This window comes from Nicotiana attenuata, unplaced genomic scaffold (assembly GCF_001879085.1).
Source record: "Nicotiana attenuata strain UT unplaced genomic scaffold, NIATTr2, whole genome shotgun sequence".
NCBI lineage: Eukaryota > Viridiplantae > Streptophyta > Magnoliopsida > Solanales > Solanaceae > Nicotiana > Nicotiana attenuata.
Genome location: NW_017675575.1, coordinates 47,643 through 64,153, shown reverse-complemented (window position 1 = coordinate 64,153; position 16,511 = coordinate 47,643).

Genomic DNA, 16,511 nt, shown 5'->3' with positions numbered 1-16,511 from the left:
GTGATATGACCCTAAAAGTTGACCCAACAAGGAATTGGGATGGACCCATTGAGAATGGTAAGTCCCAATTAACGGGGGTTAAACCTCGAAAGGAGTAACCACCCCTACTTGAGCCCTAGTTGCCCGGTCTAATTGCTTACCTAATTGGTCTCGAAAGAGTCAATTGGGTAAATCGTTCTCTCTATCGAGAGGTGTGAGAATGAGTGCAATGTGCAACGGCTATAGCAATAAATCCAGATTTATCAAATCTCCCCCTTATATTTTTCTACCCGTTAGCTAGCCACCTAGGTAGTGTCACGACCCTAGTGCCTTTTTTCCTATATCAATGCCACAATCTAGCCAATATTCCTTAGCATAATTTAGCTTTAATCCTTAGAACAATAGTAGTTTTAAATATAAAAACCCCCAAAAATGTTAGGAGTGCAATTAGAAGTACAAACGCAATTCTAGGCTAAACAGATATTCTAACCTCCTTTACTAGCTCCCTGTGGAATTCGACCCCGATCCACTATTTCGGGTATTAGTTATTGCTACCCACTCTTCCTACCATTGTGTAATGTTGAGACGGCCGCGATCACCGGACCAATCGGACCAGAGCGTCCTAAAGAACTGGGGTAGCAATAAACCCCTCTGGGACCTGAACTGGGCCCACCGGAACTGCTGGGGCTGGGCCCGGAACCTCCTCGTCAAAGTCAACCTGAGGCTCCGCCACTGGTGCTGCTGCTCGGGCTGAGCTCTGCCCCTACCTCGGCCTCTAGCACGGGCCTCGGCCTCGCCCTCTGCCCCTAGTGGAGCTTGCCTGTGGCTCAGACTACTGATCGTTAGATGAGTTAGCGCGCGTTTCTTCGCCATCTGCGAAAGAATAGAGTAGAAATTTAATTAGCATTGAGAAACTAAACCGCACGACAAGAAAGAACAAATGTGAAACTTTTCCTAACTCTGTTAGCCTCTGTGGGATAAATACAGACATCTCCGTTACCGATCCCTCAGACTCTATTGAGCTTGTCCGTGAATTGAGAGACCTATCTAACCTAGAGCTCTGATACCAACTTGTCATGACCCGAATTTCCCACCCTCGGAAGTCATGAAGGCGCCTACTCGTGGAAGCTAGGCAAGCCACACCATGATACTTTTATTTTAAATCCATGTTTACCAATTAAACTAACAGGAGATAAATAATTTAAACAACAACGGAATTTCATAATTTTGCGGAAGACTTAACAAAGTAAAGCAAAATAATAAGGAAAATCCACATATGCCTCTACCCGGGACTGTGTTCACAACATTCACGACTACTCTAGAAGTGCTACATACAGCTGTCTGAAACAAGGAATAAAGTTTGTCTCGATACAAAAGGAAACAGATCATAAATAAAGATAGAGGAGATGCCGGGCCTACGGACGCCTGCAGGACTACCTCGGGAATCTCGGACTGAAGGATAGCTCCCAATCTTACTGCTGATGACAAAAGCACTCCGGGACCTGTACTGTGCAAAAGAGCACAGAGTGTAGTATCAGCACAACCGACCCATGTGCTGGTAAGTGCCTAGCCTATCCCCGACGAAGTAGTGACGAGGCTAGACCAAACTACCAAATAACCTATACAGATATACAATATATGGCGGAAAAATAAACAAGAAATGAGCAGTTAAAAGGGAGGGGGTACATGTCTCGGGGAAACAGTTCAACTTAGCAGAAACTAAACAAATGTGAAGGAAACATCACGGAATCTAAAACAATATAATAACACTACTGTTGCGGCGCGCAACCCGATCTATAGGTATATATATATAACTATTGCGGCGTGCAACCCGGATCCAATAAATATAATATGTTGTTGCGGCGTGCAACCCGATCCAATAATAATATGTTGCGGCGTGCAACCCGATCCAATATAATATATATTGTTGCGGCGTGCAGCCCGATCCAGTATAATATATAATATGTTGCGGCGTACAACCCGATCCATATATGTATACATAAATAAAAATATTGCGGCGCGCAACCCGTTCCAATAACAGCTCACAGTAATCATGATAAAAATATCCTGCAATGGATTAACCATAAAATACTCTATCCCGGCAAGGGAACTCAACAGTACAAGTATATTCGTCCCGGCAAGGGGGAACCAACTATAACCAATCTCAGTTCAACTTCTAATCATCTCCATTATCACCATTTCCAACTCATAAATACTTCTACGAAAATAAGCTAATCCTTTACTCAATACCACGGATCTATTCACTATTGCAACCATAGTATTATTCAAGAATACAACAAATATCAATTTAAGACTCACGGTCATGCTCGACACTGACGTATAGATACTCGTCACCATGCCTATACGTCGTACTCCACAAGAAACACATAGCAAATATGACTCAACTCCCAATCCTTCAAGCTAACGTTAGACCAAACACTTACCTCAAACTTCTACGGCCAATTCAATCCTCAATAACCGCCTTTCCTTTCGAATCCGGCTCTAATTCAATTGTATCTATACAGTAATGACTTCAATACATCAACAAATGCTAAACAATACAAACCCAGTGCCTAATTATAGCTTTTCCATCATTTTTCCCAAAAACTCAAAAATCGACCCCTGGACCGCTTGGTCAAAACACGAGGTTCGGACCAAAATCAAATCCCCCATTCACCCACGAGCCCAAATATATAATTTATTTTCAAATTCGGCCCCGAAACGTAAATCAAGAAAAATCAAAAAGCCCTAACTCTACCCAAACACCCAATTTTCTACCTTAAATCACATGTTTTAGGCCTAGGATTTCAATAGATGTTGAAGGAAATGGAAGAAAATAAGTTAAGGATTACAAACCCAAGAGGTTTTGGTGAAGAATTGCTTCAATGGTCGCCTAAGAGCTTGGAGAAGAAGAGGTTTTGTGAAATTTCTTATGAATCTCGTAGCTACTGTTTTCTGAAGTTTTAAAAAAAATAACTGGGCAAAAATGCTCTATGCGATCGCGAAGAAGGTCATGCGATCGCATAGGGAAAGGGAAAGTTTGCCATTGCGATCGCGGACAGGGTATTGCGAACGCATAGAAGAAACGGGCTCCATTTCCAGGTTTGGCTTTTATGCATTGCGATCGCGGAGGACGAGTGCGATCGCATAGAACAAAGGGTGGCTACTATACACGATCGCGGGGGAACCTATGCGATCGCATAGAACTAACAGGACACCTGGAAACTTACACTATGCGATCGCGGAAAGGCCTATGCGATCGCATAGAACAAAATCTTAGAATACCAGAACTGTTGTTTCTGCAACTTTTCTAAGTCAAAACCATCCCGAAACACATCCGAATCACACCCGAGCCCTCGGGGCTCCAAACCAAACACATGAACTAACTCAACAACATCATACGAACTTATCCGTGCGATCAAATCGCCAAAATAACATAAAAAATAATGAATCAAACCTCAAAATCAAGAGTTTTTCCTCAAACTTCATTAAGTTTCAAATTTAGAACTTTAAGTCCGAAACACGTCAAACGACGTACGATTTTAACCAAATTTCACAGGAAGGACTTAAAACATATATAAGACCTGTACCGGGCGCCGGAACCAAAATACGGGCCCGATACCAACACGTTCTAATCAAATATCATTTTAATTTTCCTTAAGAATTTCAGAAAAACAATTTCTTTTAAAAATTCATTTCTCGGGCTCGGGACCTCGGAATTCGATTCCTGGCATACGCTCAAGTCCCGTATTTTCCTACGGACCTTCCGGGACCGTCAAATTACGGGTCCGGGTCCGTTTACCCAAAATGTTAACCAAAGTCAAATTTATTCATTTTAACATCAAAACTTAGCATTTTTCACAGAATTTCATATTTAAGCTTTCCGGCTACGCGCTCGGACTGCGCACGCAATTCGAGGCAACTCTAAATGAGGTTTTCAAGGCCTCGGAAGTCATAACAATTTATAACACAAGACTCACGGGCATGCTTGACACCGACGTATATATATTCGTCACCATGCCTATACGTCGTACTCCACAATAACACGTAGCAAATAGACACAACTCCTAATCCCTCAAGCTAATGTTAGACCAAACACTTACCTCGATGCCACGAACACAATTCACGATTCAATTATAGCTTTACCCCTTGATTCCACCACCAATTTGCTCGTATCTAGTCACAAGTTACTTAATTACATCAATAAACGCTAAATGAATCAACCCCAATGCATGAAAATGAGTTTTCCAAAGTTTTACCCAAAAAGTTAAAAATTGCCCCCGGGCCCACATGGTCAAAACCCAAGGTTCAAACCAAAACCCGATCACCCATTCCCTCACGAACTCAAATATATAATTTGTTTTGAAATCGAACCTCAAATCGAGGTCCAAATCCCCAATTTTTGAAAAACCTAGGTTCTACCCAAAACACCCAATTTCCCCCATGAAAATAATTGATTTGAAGTTGAAATCATGTTAGAAGATGTTAAGAATTGAAGGAAGTTAGTTAAAATCGACATACAATTGATTTGGAGAAGAAGAAATCCTTAAAAAATCGCCTAAGTGTATTTATCTTTTGAGAGAATATGAAAATGGGTTAAAAATTTGGCTAAGTATAAAAGTTGCAGGTCTCAGATGTGGGAATTGCGAACAGGGTTTTGGGAATTGCGAAGCCTGGGAATCGCAAACATGGGTTTGGGAATTGCGAAGCTTGAGAATTGCGAACATGGGTTAGGGAAATGCGAAGCCTGGGAATTGCGAACATGGGTTTGGGAATTGCGAAGCCTCGGAATTGCGAAGGGAGGTTGGGAAATGCGAAGCCTGTAGGCCTGCAATTCCTTAAGTCCAAAATTTCACCCCGTGGCCTATCCAAAACTCACTCGAGCCCTCGGGGCTCCAAACCAAACATACACGCACCTCAAAAACATCCTACGGACTTATTCGGGTACTCAAATCACCAAAATAACATCATGAACATCGAATTAAACCTCAAGATCAATGAAATTTCTCAAACTTCTTAAAACATCAAAATTTTCATTTAAAGTCCGAATCACGTCAAATGACATCCGTTTCTCACCAAATTTCACATAATCATCTTAAATCATATATAAGACCTATAACGGGCGCCGGAACCAAAATACGGGCCCGATACCAACATGTTCTAATCAGAAATTCATTTCCAAATTCTTTAAATAATTTCAGAAAATAATTTTCTTTAAAAATTCATTTCTCGGGCTTGGGAACTCCGAATTCGATTCCGGGCATACGCCCAGGTCCCATATTTTTCTACGGACCCTCCGGGACCGTTAAATCACGGGTCCGGATCCGTTTACCCAAAATGTTGACCGAAGTCAAATTAATTCATTTTATAGTCAAAGTTTACCATTTTTCACAGTTTTTTTCACATATAGGCTTTCCGGCTACACGCCCGGATTGCGCACGCAAATCGAGGTGATGCTAAAAGAGGTTTTTAAGGCCTCAAAATGTAGAATTCGTCTTAAAAACAAGTGATGACCTTTTGGGTCATCACATTAACGCTTGATGTTGTAGGACTTCACGTAAAGGCAATTAAAGGCGCGAGTTAGCCTCCACACTTAGGCAACAAATGCACACAAGCAGTTCTGTATTATGTATGGGCAGTTTCAGATTTAAGGTGTCATTTTTTTACCTATAGACATGGTTTCTAAATGACTGCAGAGTTTAAGAATACCTAATACTATTATTCTGATTATCGAGATCACACACTATAAGTTATTAAGTCCTATAGACATGATCTCTAAGCGATTTTATGCAATTGGGGGGGGGGGGGGTAGTGAAAACCATTGGAAATACTCAGAATTACACGTGTTTCATCCTATTGGCTTGTTTTCTAAGCGAGTAGCAGTATTTTATAGCTAGGTTCCAGTAGTTGGCATATTTATCATTTTATTCCTATAGACATGCTATCTAAGTGAGCGACGTGATAAAAATAGCAACAACAATAGCTAATTAGTCAATTAAGGTCTTATAGACATTATATCTAGATGAATATTAATGTGATCCCATAGTCATGATATCTAGCAAACATGCTGCAATTGCACAAATTTAACGAATAATTATGGACACTGATTCCCTATAGGCATGTTGGTGACCAAGTTGAGTGAATGTGTGTGATTCCCTATATGCATAGTTTCTACTAGTGTACATGAAAACTAAATAGCATAGATGGCAGGTTGGATAAAATAACAAGCAAGTTATACGAATCTTATAGGGATGCTTTCTACCCTTTTATGCAAAGATTAGAAGATACTCGCTTCTCCGATTTCACAAACACCCCAAATTGTTTGTTATTACAGAATATTACATGCCTAAAGAATATAAATATAAATATTACACATGAATAAAAACTACAAGCCTAAGAACAAGGCCTAAAAATGAAGATAACCCAGCGTTGATTGGGCCTTCAACAAGCTCAACTTCCACAAGGAGCATGCCCGGGTCCAAACATCTCTCAAACAGGAGACTATGCCCATTAGTACAGCCTAAAGTCACAAAGGAAGTCATGCAGGCCAAACAGTCACACATGACCCCAAACAAAAGGAGGAGAAAAAGAAACCCATCTTAAGAGAGAAGGAGAGAGAATTCATCTTATGTTCCTGGTCAAGGAGAAAGGAGAAAGGAAGCTTAGATCCTCATTATCCATCCTTAGTGGCATTGTATCAAATGTATGGGGGTCAACCTTGTTCAAGAACGATGACCCCTTTTTATCTATGTACTCCTCATTATCATTTAATATCATCAAAATCATCATCCTTTTCTTACTCGACAGGATTTAATCATTGTTATAATTAAGTTCTATGTTCAATTATTCCTACTTATTTTTATCTCCTATCTATATCTAGAATAGATTATCTTTGGCTAGGATTCACCCATCATCACTTACTTAATTAGTTTAACAAAAAGGTTCAAGACTTTTTGGTCAAACAATTTGGCGCCGTCTGTGGGGAATGTTCTAGCCAAAGTTTTAGTCCCCTCTAGATCTATTGTCAACCAGAGTCACACTTCTCATTTGACATAGCCTCGCCCTCTCATTACAAACACCAACTCGAAATATTTGTAGGCGATCCCTTGAAATAGCCAAGCAAATCGAGGTCAGATCTTTGCACGAAAATGAAATTACATTCGATATCCGCATGAAAAACACGACTTGTTGATGGGGTGAGTCTGGTATGTCGAAAGCGTGAGTCGTCAAAATAGGATTGTGGTCACTACGCACTAAGCGCGTCCACCATCTTATTGCTCAGAAAGAACACATGTGCGTGAATCTCACCCACGCACTCGCCAAAGCAACATGCGACAACGCAACTAGTTAAAATCTGGTCTCGTCCATACGAGATCCTGGCTTGAGTGTGAAATTCACCACCCAGTTTATCAACTACCTCTCCAGGCGGAGCGATGAAGGAACTAGATAGACTGGGACTCCTCGAACGTATTTACGTATTGTGCAGTAACATGTAACCTTCTCCAATAAATGAATAAGCAAAACAACATACAGAATTCTTGCGTAACTCCACCAAGTTTATGTATCACGCTGACACAGGAAAAATAGTCGACGTCGCTCGAATTTGCAAGTCAAACTCGACTTCGCTCAAACTGTCAGGTCGAAACTCGATTTTTCTCAAACTGGCAAGTCGAAGCTCGACCTCGCTCAAACTATGATAGAATGTCCTCTATGTGTTTCCATTGGTAGTGCTAATGAAACAGTAAATAAATAGAACAGGGAACTTTTATGTGGAAAATTCTCAACTTAAGGGGATAAAAAACCACGACCTACACTGGTAGGATTTCAACTTCACTATGAGAAACTTTAGATTACAACCTAAGCAATCTAGGAATTAAACTCTTAATACCTCACTAACTTGTAATACACCTATTACAAGCCACTTCGCAATACACCTGTTACAAAGACTTTCAACTCATGACTAACTCTAGTCACGACACAAACACTGAAGGTTATGGTTTTACAAGGGGTTCCTAATAAAGCTTCTAGATAAGCAAAGTAGGAATTACAATGAAGAACAAATACAAAGTTACAACTCAACTAAGGACATACAAGATACTTGCTGTAGGAACTGATCCGTAGTAGTGTTGTACTTTGTTCTTGATTGCACTTAAGAATGGAATACTCAATTGAAGAACGGTTGGAGTGCTTGAATAAATTCTCAAGTGTTCAAGTGATGTTTTGTTGCAATGCTCTTGTTAATACAACTTGGATGACATCACTTGAATGATGTAATCACTTGGTTGGTCAAAGGGGAGTGTGACTGCAGTATTGTGCTGCACTGTTTGCGTGTACAGTGCAGGCAGTCACTTTCCAGCTGTAGACAGTTGACTTCGTATTGTTGTCTGGGAAACACAAGGGGATCAGGTCCCTGTGTTGATTCTTTATCTTCTGACGTCATAGCAACTCACATTAGCTGGAGTCCGTTGATTTGAGTTGTGTACTGATAAGTTAGAATTTTAATGTGTTTTATACCCCTACCTGCCTATGCTTTGGTTATAAATTGCTACAAAATAGTCCCAAAATGCTCACAAGTTGTACTTGATTGCAGGTTTGATCGACAAAGCGACGAAAGTCAAATATCGGCTCAGAAAGGAGTGAAATCTGCTCAAGTGTCAAAGACCAAGGAAGTTGAAGAAAAGAGGACCTAGTGCGGACCGCGCAACTGTGACCGCGGCCGCACTAGGAGGTTCAGAGAATGGTATATTCAAAGGGAAGGCTACGCGGACGCGGTCATTTTTACGCGGTCCGCGTTCAGGCTCCGCGGCCGCGCTACACTTTTACGCGGTCCGCGGAGCAGAGATTCAGAGAGCCAAAATTTGACCCCTTTTAAAGCAAAGCGGCCCACGTCCATTTATGTGCGGCCGCGCTAACTTCCACCGCGGCCGCGCTACATTTTCACGCGGTCCGCGGTCCTCAAATTCAGAGAAGCAGAAACCAATAGTTCAAGAGCCAGCACGGCCGCGGTCATGTTTGCGCCCGGTCCGCGCTGACCCCGCAGGGGTATTTTTGTCCAGTTTTTCCAGCCCAGTATAAGTAGGACCTTTTTCCATTTTTAGGTTAAGTTTTGTTTTTCTGAAGCTGCTGAGCTCGTGAGACCGAATAGTTTAGCCATTTTTGGCAATTTTGCTCTTTAATATTGTATTTTCTTCCTAGCAATTAATTAATATGTTTACTTCTTCATCTATTTCTTTGATTTTCGCATCTAGCATGAGTAGCTAAACTCACTAGCTAGGGTTGTGGCTCAACCCTAGTGTGGGTGATTGATGGGTGTTGCCATCTAAGGTAGATTGATATTGGGTGTTTGTTATTTGGGTTAATTTTAGGTTTTAATTAAGGATTGGTGGTTGCAAACACTGATTCTAGCTTTGTGGGTTTAACTCTTCTTGAGAAAGAGAGTCTATGACCCCAAAATTGACCCAACAAGGAATTGGGATGGACCCATGAGAAATGATAGTCCCAATTAACGGGTTAAATCTCGAGAGAGTAATCACCCTACTTGAACCCTAGTTGCTTGGTCTAATTGGCCTACCCAATTGGTCTCGAGAGAGTCAATTGGGCAAAATCACTCTCTCTACCGAGAGGTGTGAGAGTGGGTACAATTGTGCAACGGTTATAGTATAAGCCCCAAACATGTCAGTCTACCCTTAGTAGCATCTACCCGTTAATTAGCCACCTAGGCAATGCCACGATCCTAGTGCCTTTCTCTATATTAATTACAACTTAGCAATATTCCAGTAGCATAATTTAGTTTCAATCATTAGCTTTATAAAGGTAGATACAGAAATCAAAACCAAAGATGTTTGAAGTGATATTAGAAGCACAACCGCAATTCTAGACTAAACAGACATTACAACTCCACTACTAGTTCCCTGTGGAAATTCGATCCCGAACCACTATTCGGGTAAAAGCTGTTGCGACCTGCTCTTCCTACCTTAGTGTAGTGTTGAGTCGGCAGCGATCAACTTTTTGGTGCCGTTGCCGGGGAGCTTATGGTGTTGACTATCTGTTTGGTTAGTTTTGTGTTTTGCTTCTCTTTCCTTCTTGTTTACTAATTTTGTTTGTGTCGATCATTCAGGTACTATGGCTCTTAATGCAAACGACCCTCTTGGCAACATGAATGCGGGGGAGGAGGTAGATGATCTTGAGCCCGAAGAGGTTCAAGCACCTCAAGTTCCACGTAGAAGCCGTCAGGCCAACGCAAATGACAACAATCCTATTCCAGACCCTCCTCCGCCACCGCCAAGAGCAGTCCCAAGAGTTCTCCCAAATCAAGGGTACGCGAGTGCCATTGTTCCTCCCCGAATCCGGGCGGGGAACTTTCAAATCACAAATGTTATGTTGACCTTTCTCGAGCAAAGAGGGTATTTTACGGGCGCCTCCGATCAAAATGCATACAAGCACTTGAAGGGGTTCGTAGATACATGCTGGGGTAACAAACAAACAAACGTGTCAGAGGATGCGTTGAGATTGAGGCTTTTCCCGTTTTCTCTTCGGGGTAAAGCGTTGGACTGGTTAGAAAGGCTTCCAAATTATTCTATCCACACATGGGATGAATTGGCGGACAAATTTATTGCCAAGTTCTTTTCTCCAAGTCATATGGCGGCTCTTCGGGATGAGATTCTAGCTTTCAAACAAATGCCAACGGAACCTTTGCACGAAATTTGGGAAAGATATAGAACAATGGTGAAGGAGTTCCCTATAACGACATGACCGAGGCAATGATACAACAAACCTTTTATCGGGGCATCAACACCACGAATCAATGCATTGTGAACCAATTGGCCGGAGGGAACTTTATGAAACTTTCTTACCAAGAGGCATGTGATGTACTTGATGAAATGGCCGACACCTCTTCGGCATGGCAAAGCCGAGCGAATGTGCCCCAAGGTGACCCCACGGTCATCCATTTGCACAAGGAATTGAATGATCATGGCCAAGCTATTGCCGAGCTTACAACAACTATGAATCAATTGGCGAAAGCGCAATTGCAACAAGTCCAAAACCCGCGCCAAGTCAATACAATGGAAAGTGTTTCTATGCTAAAAAGGAGGCAAAGAGGGCAACAACAACCTCAAGGTAATGGTGAGCAATTTGACAACAACAATGATGGTGGTGGTTATTCGAATGAGTGCTATGATGATAAAAGTAGGAATTCCAATATGTCAATAACTACCAAGGAAATAGAGGAAATCAAGGGAATCAACAATGGAGTCCCCAAAGCAATTGGGGCAATCAACAAGGCGGCGGTAATTGGAATAACAATAACCAACAACAAGGTGGTAACAATTGGAACAACAACAATCAGAACAACAATTGGGGTAATCAAGGTAACAATCAAGGCAATTGGAACGGGAACAACAATAATTGGAGCAACAACAATAACAATCAAGGAGGGTGGAATAATGGTGGTAGGGGCAAGGCTTTCAAAGGCCCCCCATGTTCCAACAACCAAACAATCCACCCCCTTTCAATCCCAAGGATCTAGTTCTTCCGGAAGTGATATGGGGCGGATAGAGATGATGTTCGAGCAGATGATGAAAAAGAACCAAGACTCTGATGCACAATTGGCTTCGCATAACACATCTATCCGGAACCTAGAAGTGCAAATAGGACAAATTTCTCAAGCTTTGAATACCCGACCTAAGGGAGCACTACCAAGTGATACGGTAGTGAACCCAAAGGGAGGTAATAATCATGTGATGGCAGTCACAACGAGAAGCGGAAGAGGCGGTGATGTGCATGCCTCGAATGAAGATCGAGTTGTGGATGATGATGTTGGGTTCCAAAAAGATATGAGTCCTTTGATTGTTGAAGATGTGGTTGAGACAAATGTGAACAAGGAAGTGAGAATAGATATTGATGAGACTGAGGTGGAAACTCAAGAGGTCGTGACCCATCTAGGGAGCACATAATTGATATTCCGGAGCCAGTGGTGCCAAAAGCCAAGGCACCCTTGCCTAGACCACCTCCACCGTACCCTCATCGGTTAGCAAAGCAAAAGAGTGACAATCAGTTCAAGAAATTCATAGATATGATGAAGAGCCTTACAATCAATGTGCCTTTGGTGGAGGCACTTGAACAAATGCCAGGCTATGCGAAGTTCATGAAGGATTTGATCACAAAGAAGCATTCCATGGATTGTGAAACAATAAAGATGACGCACCAAGTTAGTGCGATAGTGCATTATATGGCCCCGAAACTTGAAGACCCTAGTGCCTTTCTCTATATTAATTACAACTTAGCAATATTCCAGTAGCATAATTTAGTTTCAATCATTAGCTTTATAAAGGTAGATATAGAAATCAAAACCAAAGATGTTTGAAGTGATATTAGAAGCACAACCGCAATTCTAGACTAAACAGACATTACAACTCCATTACTAGCTCCATGTGGAAATTCGATCCCGAACCACTATTCTGGTAAAAGCTATTGCGACCCGCTCTTCCTACCTTAGTGTAGTGTCGAGTCGGCAGCGATCATGTACCACCAAGTGTGTCATGTCCCTTATCTGGTTCTTTTGACAGTAAGTTTGTTAGATCATCAAAACATAAAGCTAAGGTACTATAAACTCATCAAACTAGCAAGTAAAAATTCGACCTCGCTCGAACTAGCGAGTCAAAAATTTACTTCGCTCGAATGGACGAGTCAAAATTTGACCCTATTTAAGTTAATACGCCAAATAGGATCTCTCGCGAGTTAATAAGTCAAGATCGACCTCGTCGGAATTAGCAAGTCGAAATTCGATCCCATTCTAACCAATTATCAAGAGACAGGGACTTATTGCGAGTAAATCAAAGAAATTCGAAAAGAAAAGGGGATCAGGTCCCTGTGTTGATTCTTTATCTTCTAAAGTCATAGCAACTCACATTAGCTGGAGTCCGTTGATTTGAGTTGTGTACCACCAAGTGTGTCAGGTCCCTTATCTGGTTCTTTTGACAGTAAGTTTGTTATTTCATCAAAACATAAAGCTAAGGTACTATAAACCCATCAAACTAGCAAGTAAAAATTCGACCTCGCTCGAACTAGCGAGTCAAAAATTTACTTCGATCGAATGAACGAGTCAAAATTTGACCATATTCGAGTTAATACGCCAAATACGATCTCGCTCGAGTTAATAAGTCAAGATCGACCTCGTCGAAATTAGCAGGTCGAAGTTCGATCCCGTTCTAATCATATCAGAGACAGGACGTATTTGCGAGTAAATCCAANNTCCGTATCGACCAGTCAAATTTGAACTATACTTCTAAGTTAATACGCCAAATACGATCTCGCTCGAGTTAATAAGTCAAGATCGACCTCGTCGAAATTAGCAGGTCGAAATTCGATCCCGCTCTAATCAATTATCAAGAGACAGGGACTTTTGCGAGTAAATCCAAGAAATTCGAAAAGAAAAGGAAGAGCCAAAGACATTCAATCAAAGACGAACTATATATATATATATATATATATANACGAAAAGGAAAGAAGACGAACGAACACTACTATACTAAGAACGAACTATATATATATATATATATATATATATACATAGTGCCTTACAAAGGGCCAAAAGGGGACCCCACTCAGCCAATTAAGTACCAAAAAAAAGGAGAGTACAAAAGGACAAGTTAAAAGTACAAAGGTCTCACTCACCATCACCCCCATCCACGCCATCATCCCTTTCTCCGCTGGGTTCAACGACGTCACCTCCACCATCACCCTCTCCGTCAGAACGGTCATCATGAAAGGCAATCCCGTCCACAACCTCATCATCATCATCGGCCTCCGGTGTGGCGGGGTCATAATCGCAGGCGAGCCGAGCCACAAGCGGTTTCACACGAACTTCTTCAAAAGCGGCTTCCGGAACATTCCACGCCACCAACAAGCCCTTATATATATCTCGCTGAGCCTCAGCATGGATCCACATCTCGTACAAATGGCGAGGAACGTCAGTAAAGGTGGACGCAAAAGGAGTCGAAGACAATAATTGAGCCCTCTCAGCCTCGAGAGAAGCGATTTTATCGCCTGTCGATACCTCTCCCTCAAGCTCGCCAATTATCTCATCAAGTCGCGCTTCCCTCAGAGTAGCCATCCCCATCTAAGTCTGGGGAAATCTCGATCACGCGGGAGGAACTTTCCGTTTCCGCTTCCACCCGAGTGAACCCCTCTTCAAACATTCTTATGTCCTCGGGGTCTATATCCGAATTGGACTCGTAGTCATCTATGACCACACCCTTTGCCCTCTCACCGGATGAAGAAGAGGCACATGCGGGCTGCGAAGTCGATGTACCACTCGGAATGATTGTAGCAACCTCCAAGCTCTGCCCCCCTTCCAAAGAAGCCAACTCCACGATCGGAGGAGGCACGATCTCAACACCTAAAACAGTACCCCAGTCCAGCGTAGACACCGCCAACGCGAGTGCACCTCTCGAAGGTCCCTCGATCTCAATCACTGTCCTCCGTCTCTTCAAAGGGGCCTCATCGCCTTCGACCTCCAACGACTCATCCATCAAATGAACTGCGGGAGCCGGGACCCCCGCTCAAGGGACAGGCAGCCGAGTGGTTAAGCACGTGCGCAGTCAAAATCTGCGAGACAGCGGCGGTCTGAACGAGTTCACTTGCAGCCACAACAAGAACATGCTCGGCCGAGATACCCAATTGGCAGAAAGCGGCGGTAGGAGCCCTCACCCTCCTTGCCGCCCTCCGATCTGTAAACAAAGAAGAGAGATAAGAAGATAGAAATGACGGTATAAAAGTCAGAATCTAAGTTGAAGGTGACTCACCGGCCACAGGTTTACGTCCGAACCTCTTATGGAAATGCGACCACTCGCGAATCCCCATAGTATGGAGCAAAACCCGACTCACCCAGTCGTGAATGTCTACAACTGGTGAAGGAGGATCCTGTTGGGCTGCGAAGAAAGAAAAAGAACGATCAGGTTACCCCCCCCCCCCAGAGTAAACAACGCTCATTTTAAAAGGAAAGCACTTACGAGCAAAATTCCTCTCCTCGGAGAATCCGCTGGGGTTTGATACCACGTGCGCCGTCCTCACGAAGAAGAAATTCTCACAAAAGCGACGATTAGTTTTATCGTCCATCTTTACTACCAACCCCTTGGTCCCCCGATGGCGCATATGAATCATTGTGCCCCTGTAAAAACTTGGGACGAAGAGATGAAGTACGTGGCGTAGAGAAATACCATGGCTGGACAACTCCGCATACTTGATAAGCATGAGGAAAAGCTTGTATATATACGGAGAGAGCTGAGCCGGGCACATATTGTAAAAGCGGCAAAAATCCTCTGCTAAGAAGGAAAGAGGAAGTGTGTAGCCAACGACAAACGGGTGCGCGTAAAATGCGCAGTACCTCGGGCGGTGTGTTTGGACTACATCACTACCAGCGGGAATTATTTCAACATGGGCCAGATTTGCCACTTAGTTCTAGACGCAGTGATCGTTGTTGCATCCATAGTAGAGATGACAGGTTCAGGTTCATCCTCAGGCAAGCTTTTGAAGTCTGATCTAACTTTCTCGGAGCGTGGGATTATCTCGTCCACGGTTGGAAAGTTCTCATTTTCCACCATGGTCACCCTTTCCTCATGGTGAGGTGCATCTGTAGCCAACATCACAGGATTAGAGGGAACGTTAACCATTTTTTCTGATTACGCGAAGAAGAAGTACGAAGATGAAGGAGATAACAATAACAAAGGACACTAAGAAGAGGAAGAAAACAGAGAAGCTGAAAGTTTGAAGAAGAAAAGAACTAGGGCTTAAGGGGCTCTAAAAACACGACAATTCAAAACTAGAGTGCCTATCCCTATTTATATGAACACATGCACCCCAATCAAGAAAGCTCAAACGCCGCCTCATTAGCTTCGAAACGGGAGAAGCGAGGGAAACAATGTAACGTATGGGGAACGTGCGCCATAATGACGCGTGAAGAAAGCGTCATTCCAAACTGACGTAACGGTCGGTGCGACTTTTGAAGCGTCACCTCGCTACCCCGCCAACAAAGGGGGATCATTCTTCGACGAATGATTCTCAGATTTTTTAAAAATATAATCGACGTAGTTCGCGCACCGAGCTCGGCCGAAGGCAACCTTGACGGGGGGGGGGGGGGGACTAACTGTATATGTCGAAATTTGAACAGAAGAATCTCACTTACGGGAGGACGGTCAAGAGTTAACTGAGCCGAGGTTAGGAATAAGAAGTGATACCTTAACGAGTGACTCGACTGCAGTCCAGGTCGAACACTCCATCCAGCCTGAACGACTAATTTAATCCTCAGACATTCCTAGAGGAATATTCCATACGATATTCCAAGAACTTAAGTATTTCAGTTAAGGACTGTTGGGTAAAGAGAAGTATTTTTGTATAAATATCATGGGAGAATCTGGCAAAAGGAGGAGAAAAAGAAACCTATCTTAAGAGAGAAGGGAATTCATCTCTGTTTCCTGGTCAAGGAGAAAGGAGAAAGGAAGCTTAGATCCTCATTATCCATCCTTAGTGGCGTT